Source organism: Haliotis cracherodii, unplaced genomic scaffold (genome assembly GCF_022045235.1).
Source record: "Haliotis cracherodii isolate W230 unplaced genomic scaffold, xgHalCrac1.p SCAF_5, whole genome shotgun sequence".
Classification (NCBI taxonomy): Eukaryota; Metazoa; Mollusca; class Gastropoda; order Lepetellida; family Haliotidae; genus Haliotis; species Haliotis cracherodii.
The window spans coordinates 40,720,282-40,736,390 of record NW_027266308.1 but is presented as its reverse complement, the minus strand read 5'-3'; the positions used below and the strand labels follow the sequence as shown (position 1 = coordinate 40,736,390).

General features: G+C 37.6%; 1 protein-coding gene across 4 annotated transcripts in view; it reads left to right on the top strand.

Moving 5' to 3' along the window:
* Window positions 1-753: 753 nt before the first annotated feature.
* Window positions 754-16,109, top strand: part of LOC139441936 (CSC1-like protein 2) — an 82,881-nt gene continuing 67,525 nt past the window's right edge. For 3 of the 4 annotated variants that reach the window (XM_071222686.1, XM_071222685.1, XM_071222682.1), the window contains exon 1: window positions 754-830. The gene's annotated coding sequence lies outside the window, so the exon portion shown is untranslated. Of the gene's footprint in view, window positions 831-9,574; window positions 9,930-16,109 lie in introns of those variants that run through there. The other variant, XM_071222683.1, reaches the window with a different exon arrangement.

The window sequence follows — 16,109 nt, the reverse complement described above, 5'->3', positions numbered from 1 at the left end:
ATTGAAGATATCTTGAATGGAATTGAAGATATCTTAAATGCAGATAATTGTAGATATCTGAAATAAAATGTAAGATATCACGAAATTTATTAATGATATGGTGAAGCGTATTGCTGAAATCTTGAAAAGAATTGCTGATATCTTAAATTCGATTATTGATATCAAAATATGATTTAAAGGTATCAAAATGTCATGTTTTGTTATGATGTCAACAATCCAATTCCTGATATCTTGAAACTAAATACAGATATCAATAATTAATTATTGATATCTTCAATTGTTGCCATTATTAAAGATGTTACATTAATAATGTTACTTAAATTAGATTACTGATATCAATAATTGATATAAAGATATCATCAAAATTATTAATTATATGTTGAATTGAATTAAAGATATCTCTTATAGAATGAAAGATATCTCTAATTGAACTAAAGATATATGTAATGCATTTGTGGATATGTATAACTTATTTCAAGATATCTTGAATTGAATTTGCTGACATATTGCTAAAATCAGCGTAAAACTATACTCACTCCCACCCTCACCCCCATCCTCCATGCGTGGATAAACAACAAAGATTTCACATTTTAGCTACAGCAGTAGGGTGACTTGCTAAAGATGGCCATGACACGTTTTAGTTCAGTCATTGGCAGTGTTGGACAACAAGCACGCAACTAACATAATTTCACCAAATCATATTTTTCGTGGTATGACCCTATGTTCTGTTATTTAGAGTAGTTTCCCTTTGACGTAAAATGTCAACCTTGTTCATTCTCTTGAAACTTGGAAAGTAAGGCCGTGGTCTAATACTCCACATATTTCTCTTTGTAAGTATACCTTTGATCGAGTATAATGAATAATATTTATGGCAATACAGTTGCATTATGCAGAATGAGCTCTTGTTCGGATTCCGCTATCAAATGTGATATTACTTCCTAATGAATATTAAGCACTTGGTGTGGGATGATTTTCAACCATATGATATGACATGGACGAGATGTAGATCTATTTTTATTTTTAGCAGATTGCTTGTGTATTGTATTACCTACAGATGGATATTGCCTAAAAGTCAATATTTCCGTCAGGTATCATGCTGTAACCTCCTCAAAATAAATCACGAAGCTGAGATTCTGTAACATATGCAAAGGCTTTATGATTCAGAATGTTCATTTATTTTCTGTTTGCAATTTAAAAAGCTCATGGAAGAGATGTGTGGTGTCTCTCAGATCCCTCACTGTGTTTGCTGAATGCCAGGCAAATATCAGTATGTTGTAATACCCATCAATGCCTATGATAACAACTATGAGAATTTTGTTTCCAGCTGTCAGGGACCATCAGGGTCGTCTGTGTTTTAATTGAAAGTGGTTGTTACATCGGGTTCACTTGGTTTACATTAAAACCCGGGTGACCATATAACAACAAGACTCCAATAAAGTTTTATTGTGTGACAATGCAACATTTATATAACGCTGGAAAAGCCAGGTATCAGAAAAACGTATCAGTCTCCACGGACCCACTTTGCTAATAACTTATAATAACTTTTCTAAAACCACATTGAAGGATGATCTAATTTGATTGGTTAATTTTTCTATATCTGAAGTGGTTAATGAGCGATAACCACTTCTGATTTTAGGGCCACTTCACTTCACATAGGAATAATTTGTACATGATGAACCAGGCATATGTAAACAAAAAATTCATCTGATCTACTAGAGCTATGGTTAAACTCTTTCAAGATGGTGAGCAGTATTTATACCAATCACGTGTTAGTTCAACAACTGTTACTCTTGCTAGGTTCAGTCTAGGGAAGTAGTAAATAGCACAGGCCACACAAATCAGCAAATTTTGTCAGCCTCTCTAAAACGCATCTAAACATAAAATTGAAAACCTCATGCTAACATGTTTGGTTGTAAGTAACATTTAGTATTATTGAGCAGTGGCTGAAGCAATGACAAACTACCTCAAAGTTTCAAACAGAATAGGTTTATAGCCTAAATAACTGATGAATATGGGTCCTTTTACACTATTTTTCTGATACCTGGCCTCTCCTCTTTGTAGGTCAAGGATAACATGACCAGTTGATATGCACATCAAACTTATTAGATATTCGATAATTTTGTTCTGGTGTTATTAACCAATTTGACCAAGGGACACCAATAACTTTCCAATATGAATCTTTTAGTGTTATTGCTATCCAAATAAGCAAACAAACATTGATCAGAAATAATAAATATTCAAGCAGTTAAACACATATTTTCATAATCCTACACACCCTATTTTTACACATCTGTCCTGAACAAAACTGATAAAAAATTCAGTATGAGAAACTGATGATAATCTTGGACATGCTGTGTGCCTTGTAGCTTTCTTGTTTGAAACATTTAGAAATGTTAAGTCTTTGAAAGGCTTTTAGAAGTGATACATATAAAGAAGACTATTTATGGATCTCAGCTTCTTTGTTATGAGGAACACAACGTTTCGGAGTATAAACTGACTCAGGTAAACTTTATTTATTTAGAAATGTTATGAAATATGAATAATAAATAATGTATTTGTCTCCGGTATTTAAATGCCCTTATGGCAGCGATTCATTTGTTCAGTTTGTTCAACTATGGACTAGATTCAGCCTATGCTCATCCCTGTGAGTTGATAACCTCCTGACTTAGCCTTGATATCATGCACAATGAAGTATCACTTCGACTATCAGTTACCTTGAGTCGTAGCTGTGGAAGGTTATACTATCACCAAAAAGACTTAGGATTGTCAGTGTCTGAGATAATATACAATTTCCTTGAGATAGGTAGCATGATTAGCATTGTGATAACTTCAAAGCTGTTCCTGTCTTGTCACTGATATGTAATTGAATACTTCCCAATACAATATTTGTTTGTTTGTTGTTTAATTTATCGCCGCAGTCAGCTTCATTTAGCAGTGTTCTGGGTGTGTAATTGTTCTTGACAAGAGTAAGAGGCGACTAATGGATTTGGGCCGTCAGGCTTGCTGACTTTGTTGATATATGACATCTTATCCCAATTGTGTAGAACGATGCTTATGATGTCAATCACTGGCTTGTGTGGTCCAGATTTTATTATTTACAATAGCTGGAATATTGCTGAGTGTTTTGCAAATCAATCAATCACTGACAAGACAAACCAGTGATTGCTAATATGAGCAAATTCCGATGCTGTCAGGATACGATGACACACAGACAACTTACCAAGTCACTGACATAAACTTGCCAATCCCTTTACCATATTCTCTGTAATACGTACCCTGGAAACTTAGGAACATGATAAAGGGGGGTACTTATTAAAACCAGAAGCAACAAGTGAACTATATTTGCAGAGATTGAGCAGAAGTTAACTAACTTAGTTCATACCTCGGGGAAACTATAACATGTTATATAATAGCTACCAGCAGCCCTCGAGGTTGGCACAATTACAACCTACATTACCATTTTGCAACCTTTTTTATTGCTTGGTTGCCAGTTGACTCCCATTAATAAATTTAGCTTGGCAACTAAAACATTTCGCATATTGAAAGGAACTGGAGTACATCATTGCTTCGACATCATGACTTCCCTAATAGGGTGTAGTGTAACTCCTTACAGTGATACCGGAGTCTGTCTTGCTTCTGATGCTATCCTCTGTAATGCTACAAGTTTATGTATTTCTGGTCATGTGCACATTCTCCGTTTACTTTCACAATAGTGTCATGTTCAAGTCATAGAAGAATATTTGGAAATCCAGGCAAATTCATAAAACAAACATTGGAATAAAGTGAAAAGGCAGCAGCAGTATTGTTTCAGGTACCCGTTAATTGGCTCAGCGAATCCCAGTGATGGTCTTTCGAAAAGGGTAATTGTTCAATGACTTGTCTTTATTTCAGCAAGTTTGTTGTTCAGACACATTAGGACAATTGGAATTTTTTCATTCCTGTTTATATCTTATTATTTGTTCCCCGCCGCGCGAAAGCGCGAAGCGGGGGATATAGTATTCACAACTGTCCGTTCGTACGTCCGTACGTCCCACCTGTTTGTTGCCGCGATATCTCAAGAACTAAACACTGGATTGTCTTCATATTTGAAACTATGGTGTATATACAGATTCCGCAGACACCAGTCGGTTTTGGTGACCTTGACCCCATTTTCAAGGTCACAGCAGGCAAATCTGCTTTTGGAGTTGGAAAACGGTGTTGCCGCGATATCTCAAGAACTAATTGCTGGATTGTCTTCATATTTGGAATTATGGTGTATATACAGACTCCGCAGACACCAGTCGGTTTTGGTGACCTTGACCCCATTTTCAAGGACACAGCAGGCAAATCTGCTTTTGGAGTTGGAAAACAGTGTTGCCGCGATATCTCAAGAACTAAACACTGGATTGTCTTCATATTTGGAACTATGGTGTATATACAGATTCCGCAGACACCAGTCGGTTCTGGTGACCTTGACCCCATTTTCAAGGTCACAGCAGGCAAATCTGCTTTTGGAGTTGGAAAACGGTGTTGCCGCGATATCTCAAGAACTAATTGCTGGATTGTCTTCATATTTGGAATTATGGTGTATATACAGACTCCGCAGACACCAGTCGGTTTTGGTGACCTTGACCCCATTTTCAAGGTCACAGCAGGCAAATCTGCTTTTGGAGTTGGAAAACAGTGTTGCCGCGATATCTCAAGAACTATTCGCTGGATTGTCTTCATATTTGGAACTATAGTGTATATACAGACACCGCATACACCAGTCGGTTTTGGTGACCTTGTCCCCATTTTCAAGGTCACAGCAGGCAAATCTGCTTTTGGAGTTGGAAAACGGTGTTGCTGCAATATCTCAAGAACTAAACACTGGATTGTCTTCATATTTGGTACTGTGGTATATATACAGGCGGGGGACATTTCGGCACTTTGTGACAAATACTTGTTTATTTTCTAAAATATTAATTTGTTTGAAGGCCTAAATCAAAGTGGCTCCTTAAATTTTAATGTCCTTAAGTATGAAATCGCACCTAGAAAGCTATTGCCAAAAGCCAAGTGGATCCCATGAAAAAGTCTAAGCTTGGTGTGTTGACTAGGCAATTCTATACCCCTTTTATGCTTCAGTTTTCAGTAAAATAAATCTCAAACATACATAGGACAATACACATCTTCGCATAAATAGTTGGCTTTAAGTAAGGGGCACTTATAAAACTTACAGATTGGTCTAGAAGTTGTCTTGGAGGCCACTTATAGGAGCAGGTGGTTTAATAGGGCAGATACGGTACTAGCCTTATACCACAAGTATAGGCTACTAGGGACCTTGTCTAACTTGAAATTCCCCTCTTATATGAGACAATAACACATGCATAATCTGGTGTACTGGTAAATCTACAAGCTGGATTGAAGAGTCCCCCCACTGTATTCCACGGTGGAGGAATGTTAACGAGATTGTCCTCTCCATCATGTTCATGCAGAAATGTACCAAATTTGCAGAAAATCACTATTTGAGCAGAGCTTAGGCAGAATTTTGCTTTTTTCTGCCATGGAATCAGAAATGGAAAATTGACAATATGAATCAAAAGCCGGTCCTCAAAATATTAATATTGCACAGGCCCAAGGATAGTTATGTGAATGAGTTAGACAAGCTGTTTATCAATATTTAACAGTACATTTATATTTATCTGTACATTCACAAAGTTGCCAAACATCAAGTACGTAAAATCTTCATCTCATTCCATAGTGTCCCATACAGAAAATACAGTTTTAACATGAGACGAACACTTGCAAGGTATGGCTGTGCGGTACAACTCTCATTGGCTACTGACCTGCTGTGTGCAGGTAATTTCTGTTTGAGCTTTATATGAGGCAGGGGCGGTCGGAGAGCCTAGTGGTGAAAGCGTTCGCTCGTCACGCCGAAGACCCAGGTTTGATTCCCGACATGGGTACAATGTGTGAAGCCCATTTCTGGTGTCCCCCGCCGTGATATTGCTGGAATATTGCGAAAAGCGGCGTAAAACCATACTCACTCAACTCACTCACTTACAGGAGGCAGTGATAAGGAAGGCCATGTTATAATATATATCTCGATACGCTTGTTTCCCTGCGATGCAAATCTCTATATGCCAAAAGGCCATGAACTTTTTTCCATATTTACTGTTCCAAGTCTACCACAAAGAGAAGCAGGAAAACTAGTGGGATTCCATCCAGCTGATTTGCTGGACGTGGTTGGCCAGATTTATCCCTATTTCCTATAAGTTGCAGCAGTATCACGAGGGGTACATTAGGTTTTTTGCGTCCCGTGTTAGGTTTTAGGAGGCAAGAGGTATAAAACCTTAGACGAAAGATGCATAAAACAACACGTAGACCAAGCTACAATGAATTTATCTTACCGACATTTTTTTAGTACAGCTGTTCGATTGAGCTGAGATTAACATGTGTTATGTCACGTGACTTTTATTGGCCTGGAAAATGCATGCAGCTTTTTGCTTTGAACTGGGTATAAGGGATTTATTCTATCTCCCAGATCCACATGCAGCCTGTCTTGTTCATGGCGGGGTATAAGTGATTATACTAAGAAATGAGGAATGTATTTCCCTCTGAGTGGTTTTTTTATCAAGATCACGCGAACCAATCAGATCTTCAATCATTCTGACAAGGGGGTATGATAAATAGGTATACTCTTTCATAAAGGAAGTAAACAATGTGTATTTTGTATTGCCAAGTATTGTAATACAGATCCTATACATGTTTCAGTGTACTTTTGAATATTTTAAAGGCTGGTTGGAGACAGTCAGTATTCTTGGTGTGTAATTGCAATGGAACCATCTCAATGTTACTTGACAGCCAACGGAGGGAAACTACGACTCTTCTCGCATCAAACTCGCGGGCGGGTACTCGCGGGCGGGTACTCGCGGAGTACGATGATCACTGTGAAGGATTAACAAGACTGATTAATGAGTGATTTAGGTAATTCGTTGCAAATTAGGTGTGTCGGAGTCGGAGTGCGAGACTGTCAGATTAACGGGTCTAAATAGTCACTGATTTAATCGGTTCCCATCATTAGTGTCGGATAAAGCCGATTGTCGGATTAATGAGTGTCGGATTAACGAGACTTGACTATATGTGGCTCAGATTTTGATAGGGATAATCAGATATGTCATTCTATTTAAATATATACTTGACATCTCTTTTGTGTATCATGGAAAGATAAAAAACATCCCTATAAGAAGTGGAGTACTGTATGTAATATTGGTAAGCAATATTTAGATATGAAATGTTGATTTACACTTGCTTTATGTCTACAATACTTTTTGAAAACAAATAATGCCTGAACTGTTTGGAAACATGCAAAGTTACTTTACAGTCCTGATTAAATTATCTATCTAGGACATCCTGAATATGTCTTTGTCATGTTGAAGTGTGAGATGACCGGATGTATGTACTTTGTACATCTGTACAGTTTGATGTGTTGTACCTCTGTCTAGATACTGTCTAGACACATGGGTACAAGATGTGAAGCCCATTTCTGGTGTCCCCCGCCGTGATATTGCGGGAATATTGCTAAAAGCGGCGTAAAACCATAATCACTCACTCACTCACTCACTCACTCACTCACTCACTCACTCACTGTTTAGACTCAAATATGCACATGTGTGGATAAATATTATTTTGTGCAGCTGTAATTATTTAACTGCTAGTCTTTTTAAAAAAAAAAGATACAAATACAATTTATATTCTACACTTCATTGATTCTCTGCACTATAGAAAGAGGTATATGAAATATGAAAGATAAAAATAAAAAAGGTATTATATTATCTATTGACCCTGTTGACTGTCTCTAATTGTTGACTTCAGTAATCACAACTCAGTAACAAATTGCAGGGTAGACATCCCATTGAATCATTTCACCAAGGTGGTAAATCTAAGACCTGCTTCCCTTCTGGTCCACTAGTCCTTATAATTATAGGGGCGATCGAGTAGCCTAGTGGTTAAAGCGTTTGCTCGTCACGCCGAAGACCCAGGTTCGATTCCCGACATGGGTACAATGTGTGAAGCCCATTTCTGGTGTTCCCCGCCATGATAATACTGGAATATTGCTAAAAGCGGCGTGAACTCAGTGAACTCACTCTATCTGACCTGTTTGGGATAATCATGATAATGTGATTCATCGTTATGAATATAATTGATGAAATTAAAGTATCTGTATCTGTAGGTGGTTTGTTATCCTGTTTTCCCCTGAAACTCACACATGTATGTAGAATGTATTAATATTGATCAAGTACCAGAAAGTATAAGGACAAGGTTATAATGAATTGGATTGAAATAGCTCTGTGAATGATATTGCATGTTAATTGTAAAGACCCATCTGTCCCAGACTTGCTGATTTAACTCAAAACATATCAAAACCATTGCGGATCATACAAATACTAACCACTGTTCAAAAATATTATAGTAGTCAGTTTCAGTATTAAAAATGTGAGGGTAACAAGTAGATTAAATTAATATAGCAGAACATTCTGCTATGAAAACTGTGAAAACTGAACAAAAGAAAATTTTGGAATGTCTAATAGATGGCCGAGATTGTATGGCAGTACTTCCCATTGGTTGTGGAAACTCTCTTCCCTATCAAATGTTGATCCAATAGACAGTGATTCTGACGGAGTCTGCCATACAGCCCGTAACGGTAGTTAGGAACGCCTCAGGTTAACCTTTTCAAACTTGCATGATTTGAAAACAGATTCGGACTTTCATTTCTGTGATCTCGTAAGCGACACACTGATTGGTTTCATGAAAGGTTGTTTTGACGTGATCAGTCAGATGCACAAAGAATTACTTTTAATGTGATTGCTTGGTTAATAACAAGTTATAAAGACCCTTTTATTGAATCTCAGAAGTTCAGACAAGGGACAGAACTTTAGAATTATTATGCACAAAATCAGCTGTGGTTGATCAATTCGACAAAATAGTGAATGTCATATTAGTGTTGTTGCTGTGTTTTTACACAGTAATCACCAAATATTTTTGCATGTGATGTGTTGACAGAAACAAATAAGTGTGAAATCTGGATAAAGTATTTTTAGTTTTTTGTTGAAGGGAGGGTTCGCAGGTATTGTGACCTAAACAATAATGAAGTAATGCCGAAACTATTTGCACTAATTGTTTACATGGATAAAATAATTCTCAGAGGAGGAGGTCATCCATTACTGATAACCAGCCCGTGGTCCCAGCAGGAGCTTTGGTCTTAGTTTCATTAAATGCTGGGTCTACCCTGGCTCCTAGTTTCAGCCCAGCTTGCCTTCAACATGTCCATCTGGGAACGTTATGGCTTTGGACGTGTTTACATTGCTGTCCATGTTTACATTTCCAATAAATCAAACCAGTTGGTCTTCTACAGTTTGTCATTGATGAAATTCTATATGAAAGGTTCTCAATGATAAGAAATTGGTTTGGCAGTGAAAGTCATAATAAGGTAATCGTGTTGCTCCAAAAGCATGAACAGATGCACAAGTTGAATAAAATATTCATGCCTCTGCATTTGTAAGCATCCTGCAAGTGAATGAAGCTTTGGATCAATAATGTGGAATGGACAGTATTGTTCCACATTCTACCTTAACCGTTTGCTGGTGCTGACTTGTAGACAGAATAACCGGCTACAATTTGCTGCTACGTAATGGCCAGTAATTAGCAATCCAGTTGGAAGTTCAGTGTTTCCATGGGATGGTTGCCCAAACACTGCTAACATATTGACGAAAGCGTGTGATCAGTCCGGGCTGCACAGTTGTCTGGAGCTAACTTCCTGTAGATAAGTCATGGGAAGGTTCCAGCATTAGAGGGTGGCTGAATGCATCGCTGTTGGAGCAGACGTCAACTTGTACCTGGCGCCGTCTGCTTGCTGTAGTTTGGATACTGGGTGTTGATTGGAAGAGTTGGACTTGTGTTGGGCACAAGAGGTAGGAGACTGTTTACATGGGCTTGTGTTTTTTTGAATGGGGGATGTAGTGGATGAGTCATGGTGGTGTGATGTGTATACTCCCACACCATATTGTTCCCTCTGCTACCTAGATTTGCACATGAAGACAGACGTATGATAGGGTCAGGAGTACAATATGAAGTATTATGTGTCAAATCATGTTGAACGCATCTGAATGTTATAATGTACACTATTTGGCTTACAGTTGATTGTAACCATTCATTCTGAGCCCTTCAGCTTCTCAGGGTTTAAAAATAAACGAAGGTTGCTATTATGCAAGGAAATGTTTAGTTTGGAAATATGTTCTGGTGTTCTGGGGTGTTGTTTAGTATGAAAATATGTCCTGGGGTGTTGGTTGGTATGAAAATATGTCCTGGGGTATTGAATAGTATGAGAATATGTCCTGGGGTGTTGTTTGGTATGAAAATATGTCCTGGGGTGTTGTTTGGTATGAAAATATGTTCTGGGGTATTGTTGAGTATGAATATATGTTCTGGGGTGTTGTTTAGTATGAAAATTTGTTCTGGTTTTCTGGGATAATGCTTAGTATAATGAAAATATGTCCTGGGGTGTTGTTTAGTATGAAAATATGTCCTGGGGTGTTGTTTAGTATGAAAACATGTCCTAGAGTGTTGTTTAGTATGAAAATATGTTCTGGGGTGTTGTTTAGTATGAAAATATGTTCTGGGGTGTTGTTTCGTATGAAAATATGTCCTGGGGTGTTGTTTAGTATGAAAATATGTCCTGGGGTGTTGTTTAGTATGAAAATATGTCCTGGGGTGTTGTTTAGTATGAAAATATGTTCTGGGGTGTTGTTTAGTATGAAAATATGTTCTGGGGTGTTGTTTAGTATGAAAACATGTCCTGGAGTGTTGTTTAGTATGAAAATATGTTCTGGGGTGTTGTTTAGTATGAAAATATGTCCTGGGGTGTTGTTTAGTATGAAAATATGTCCTGGGGTGTTGTTTCGTATGAAAATATGTCCTGGGGTGTTGTTTAGTATGAAAATATGTCCTGGGGTGTTGTTTAGTATGAAAATATGTCATGGGGTGTTGTTAAGGATGAAAATATGTTCTGGGGTGTTGTTTAGTATGAAAATATGTTCTGGGGTGTTGTTTAGTATGAAAATATGTCATGGGGTGTTGTTAAGGATGAAAATATGTCATGGGGAGTTGGTTAGTATAAAAATATGTTCTTGGGTATACCTGAGTATGAAAATATGTCCTGGGGTGTTGTTTAGTATGAAAATATCTTCTGGGGTTTTGTTTAGTATGAAAATATGCCCTGGGGTGTTGTTTAGAGGTGACTAACCGGATCGGGTGGTCAGACTCACTGACTTGGTTGATGCATGTCATTGTATCCCAATTGCGTGGATCAATGCTGAATATGTCAATCACTGCATCATCTGGTCCAGACTCGATTTGTTAAGGACCCCCGTAATATGGCTGGAATAATACTGAGTGTGGTGTTTTTCATAAAATAAAAAAAAACAGAAAAAAACCCTATTCATTGTTGCAGCTTGGTTACAGTGATATTCATGTGGTGCTGCAACACACTATGTGTATGTCTCTTGTCTATATTCATCAGCATATTTGTATAGTAAGAACCTGTACAAGCCCTAGGCATGTTGTAATTGAACAAAGTTAAGTCATGATTACGATTCCTTTGTAGTGTTTCATTCATCATCTTCGTCGTCTTCTTCGCCATCATCATCTGTATCCGTACATATCACCTCTTAAATATCAGAGGTGGTCTTATAGAATAGGTCTTCAACAACCTATGCTTGCCGTAAAAGGCGACCATGCTTGTCGTAAGAGGTGACTTAAAGGGATCGGGTGGTCAGGCTTGCTGACTTGGTTGATGTATGTCATTGTCTTCCAATTGCGTGGATCAATGCTGATGATGTCAATCTCTTGGTCATCTGGTCCAGACTTCATTATTTACAATAGCTGGAATATTGCTGAGTGTTTTGCAAATCAATCAATCACTGACAAGACAAACCAGTGATTGCTAATATGAGCAAATTCCGATGCTGTCAGGATACGATGACACACAGACAACTATGCTAAGTGTGGCATTAAACAACAAACAAACTTAAACATGAGTTTGTATGTATAAATCTATATAGAAATTCACATGCCATCAATTTGTCCCACATTGAAAATCAATCCGTACAGTTGAACCTTTGAGCAGGTTCAGTGTCCTAATTCTTCACAGGAATGTAACAGTCTGTGATGTGTAATCTACTTGACATTTACATACATACTGCAGTTGGAGAGAGCTAATACTGTGAATGACACAAAGCTGAAATCAACATGCAGATGATAACCATGGTTAGTGTCACTGAATCAGTTATTCACTTTCGGGACAGACAGTGTTGAATTTTCTATCAAATTAGGGTTTCTGATCACCAAGATTTTTTGATTATGTCCATGTAATTGTAGCAGGGCGTGGAGTCGTCCCACAGATGACATCCTTACCTTGTCAGCTTGCTCATGTTGCTGACGGGGTTAACCTCTTTGGTCATGTTGACAAAGCATACGACCTCGGATCAGGTCTGTGGTTCGAATTCCATCACGGTACTCGGAAATTTTATGGCCTCTACATTGGCGCCCAAGTGGGTCTGAGCACGTTCATATTAGATTTGAGCAAAATAAGCCTCAGTTCCCTACTATGCAGCCCGGGACGTGCCTTCTGTTGACGGGGGAGTATGTAACAGGGTGTGGAGTCATCCCACAGATGGCATCCTTACCTTGTCAGCTTGCAGACAGGGTTAACCTCTATGGTCATGTGGACAAGGCGTCCGACCTCGGATCAGAAGGTCCGTGGTTCGAATCCCATCACTGGACTCGGAAGTTTTATGGCCGTTACATAATCATAGTCTGATACTCTTACATAATGTCCAGGATGACTTGAGCCAATGGTGTCTTCCCAGTTAGCTCAAAACTAGGGGTGGAAGAATATTGGTTCATGCTGACTATCAATATACCTCAAAAACAGCCACAAAGACACGCCATTGTTTAGATGACAACATCATGCCAGTGGACGTCCAGCTTCTCTGAACACGAAGAATGACATTCCAATTAAGTTTAAGAACCTCCACAACCATCACGCAGACCTGTCAGAAGTAGACATTAATTGGGGTCTTCTCAAGCAACATGAAGAAGCGTGCTAGATGTCATATGTTTTTATGTATCTGAAGACTCTTCTAAATTTTTTAATAAAATAAATAAATCTATTTATAAAAATGAAATTGTTTTGATGATGAGATAACAACACTTATCACTGCGTATTGTATGTGTTCAGGGGATAATGTTTATGAAACTTTAGGGACATGTACGTTAATTTTCTCATTTAACATGTTGAAACAAAAAACAAACAAAAATAAAACACCCAGTTCCATACAAATAATAATATGACCTCATTTTTCAAAACACCGTAGGTTTATCTGTGCACAGGGGTGTCAGAATATTTAAGGCTCATTTACATCTTCAGGTGACATTGTTAGAAGCTGAAAGTAGCAAAATCTCCTTCAGTATTCATTCTCATCTCTCTGGTCAGAATTATCATACAGACTGAATGGTGAAGACTAATTTGTCCCCTGACATACTTGCTATTGATTATATGTTACAGACAAGCTACAGGGACGTCCCCGTCAATAATTACAAAACACACTGGAAGAAAAGCATCACTTGTAATGAAAATGGAAATTGGAATTAAACACCTGAATATCGATCACTCCTCTCTTCTTTGTGGTTAATGGCAATATCTTTCATGATCTTTCATAGTGAAAGATTATTTGGTAAGTACTTATGGTGTACATGGTGTAATTTATCTACCCATCATCTTTTTATTTTGACACAACCATTGTGATCACCAGTTGTTTCTCATCGGTACCTTCTTCAAATGTTATGGGATTTTTCTCAGATTATTTTAATGAAGTGCCTGTGGTAGGCAAATTGGATTAAAAAACCCTGTTTGAATATGAACCTCTTTGTCCAACATGGCTTTGAATATGAACCTCTTTGTCCAAGATGGCTTTGAATATGAGCCTCTTTGTCCAACACTTTGAATATGAACCTATTTGTCCAACATTTGAATATGAACCTCCTTATCAAACATTTGAATATAAACTTCTTTGTCAAACATTTGAATATAAACTTCTTTGTCAAAGATGGTTTTGAATATGAACCTCTTTGTCCATAATGGTTTTGAATATGAACCACTTTGTCCAACATGGTTTTGAATATGAACCTCTTTGTCCAACACTTTGAATATGAACCTCTTTGTCCAACACTTTGAATATGAACCTCTTTGTCCAACATGGCTTTGAATATGAACCTCTTTGTCCAAGATGGCTTTGAATATGAGCCTCTTTGTCCAACATGGTTTTGAATATGAACCTCTTTGTCCAACATGGTTTTGAATATGAACCTCTTTGTCCAACACTTTGAATATGAACCTATTTGTCCAACATTTGAATATGAACCTCTTTATCAAACATTTGAATATAAACTTCTTTGTCAAAGATGGTTTTGAATATGAACCTCTTTGTCCATAATGGTTTTGAATATGAACCTTTTTGTCCAACATGGTTTTGAATATAAACCTCTTTGTCCAACACTTTGAACTGTTGAATATGAACCTCTTTGTCCAACACTTTGAATATGAACCTCTTTGTCCAACATGGTTTTGAATATGAACCTCTTTGTCCAACACTTTGAATATGAACTTCTTTGTCCAACATTTGAATATGAACCTCTTTGTCAAAGATGGTTTTGAATATGAACCTCTTTGTCAAAGATGGTTTTGAATATGAACCTCTTTGTCCAACGTGGTTTTGAATATGAACCTCTTTGTCCAACACTTTGAATATGAACCTCTTTGTTCAGCATGTTTAATTAAGATATTCATAGTCAAAATCATTATGGACAAAGAAGTTCATATTGTTCAAGATGGTTTTGAATATGAACCTCTTTGTCCAACATGGTTTTGAATATGAACTTCTTTGTCCATAATGATTTTGACTATGAATATCTTAATTAAACATGGTATTTAGCATGTAAATTGACTTCTGTGATAGTCATATGCTATGTTTAGTACCAAATTAGCATGTTGAGTCACCATGACCAATCAGTCCAAAATGTGTCATGAACTGTGTGTGAATGAATATGCCTAGCAACAGACAACAGTTTTCAAGAGAATGACCAAGTGTTACTTGTGTGGGGTGTTGTTATCATCTGTATATAGACAGCACCGACTATTGCATGCTGTATTCTAGTGTATCTTTATTGAATGATAGGTGCCGATGTAGTCTGGTTATGTTAGAGGCTGTACAGGGAAGCTTGCTGTTTGATGCTGACTGTACAATATACATGCTTTAAAGTTGTAATTCAACATAATGTTTAAGGGTTTTCACTTGGATTTGTATAAAATACTCAATCTGAGTGTCTGAATACCAGTATTGGATTCATAAGGTTACTTTTGGCATCTCAGTAACAGGGCCACCATGAATGGCTTCACAAATCGTCCTTGAATCTTTGTCTTAACGATATCCTTAGACAGTCAATATATCAATATATCATTGAACAACATGGCATACCTGTCATGATTTTATTGACCTCCTCCAAATAGTGCAACATGATATAGTCCTGAATGATTTATAACTTTTCAATTATAGTCAGGTTTTGGTGATGCGTATCATTTCTAGACATTCAGATTGGGATGTTAACTGGAACTTCAATGATGTGACCATGTGGTTATGGCTGGTTCACTGTCACACACTGATTCACAGTTGTCAATAGATCAGTGGCTTCTCAATAATCCGCTTGTCCTGCGTCACCTGATGCCTCACTTCCCATTAACTGCATTAGAAATTGTCTAGTCCAATAGTCCTTACAAAACTGCCCAACAGTATAAGGTATATAAGGACCAGTATTTTGCCATTTTTAAGGGTTTTGCCATATGTTATCATTATAAGGACTAGTGGAGTAAAACTGTTAGTTTCTATTGCTGATTACCATGTGGCTGTGTCTATCATTGGGGGGCATGGGTGACCCAGTCGTCTAAGGCACCGCGATTCGCTGTGCAGAGTTGCATCCCTCGGGCACGCCAGAAACCTATGATTGTGGGTTCGAATGCCAGTTCGTCCCGATTATGT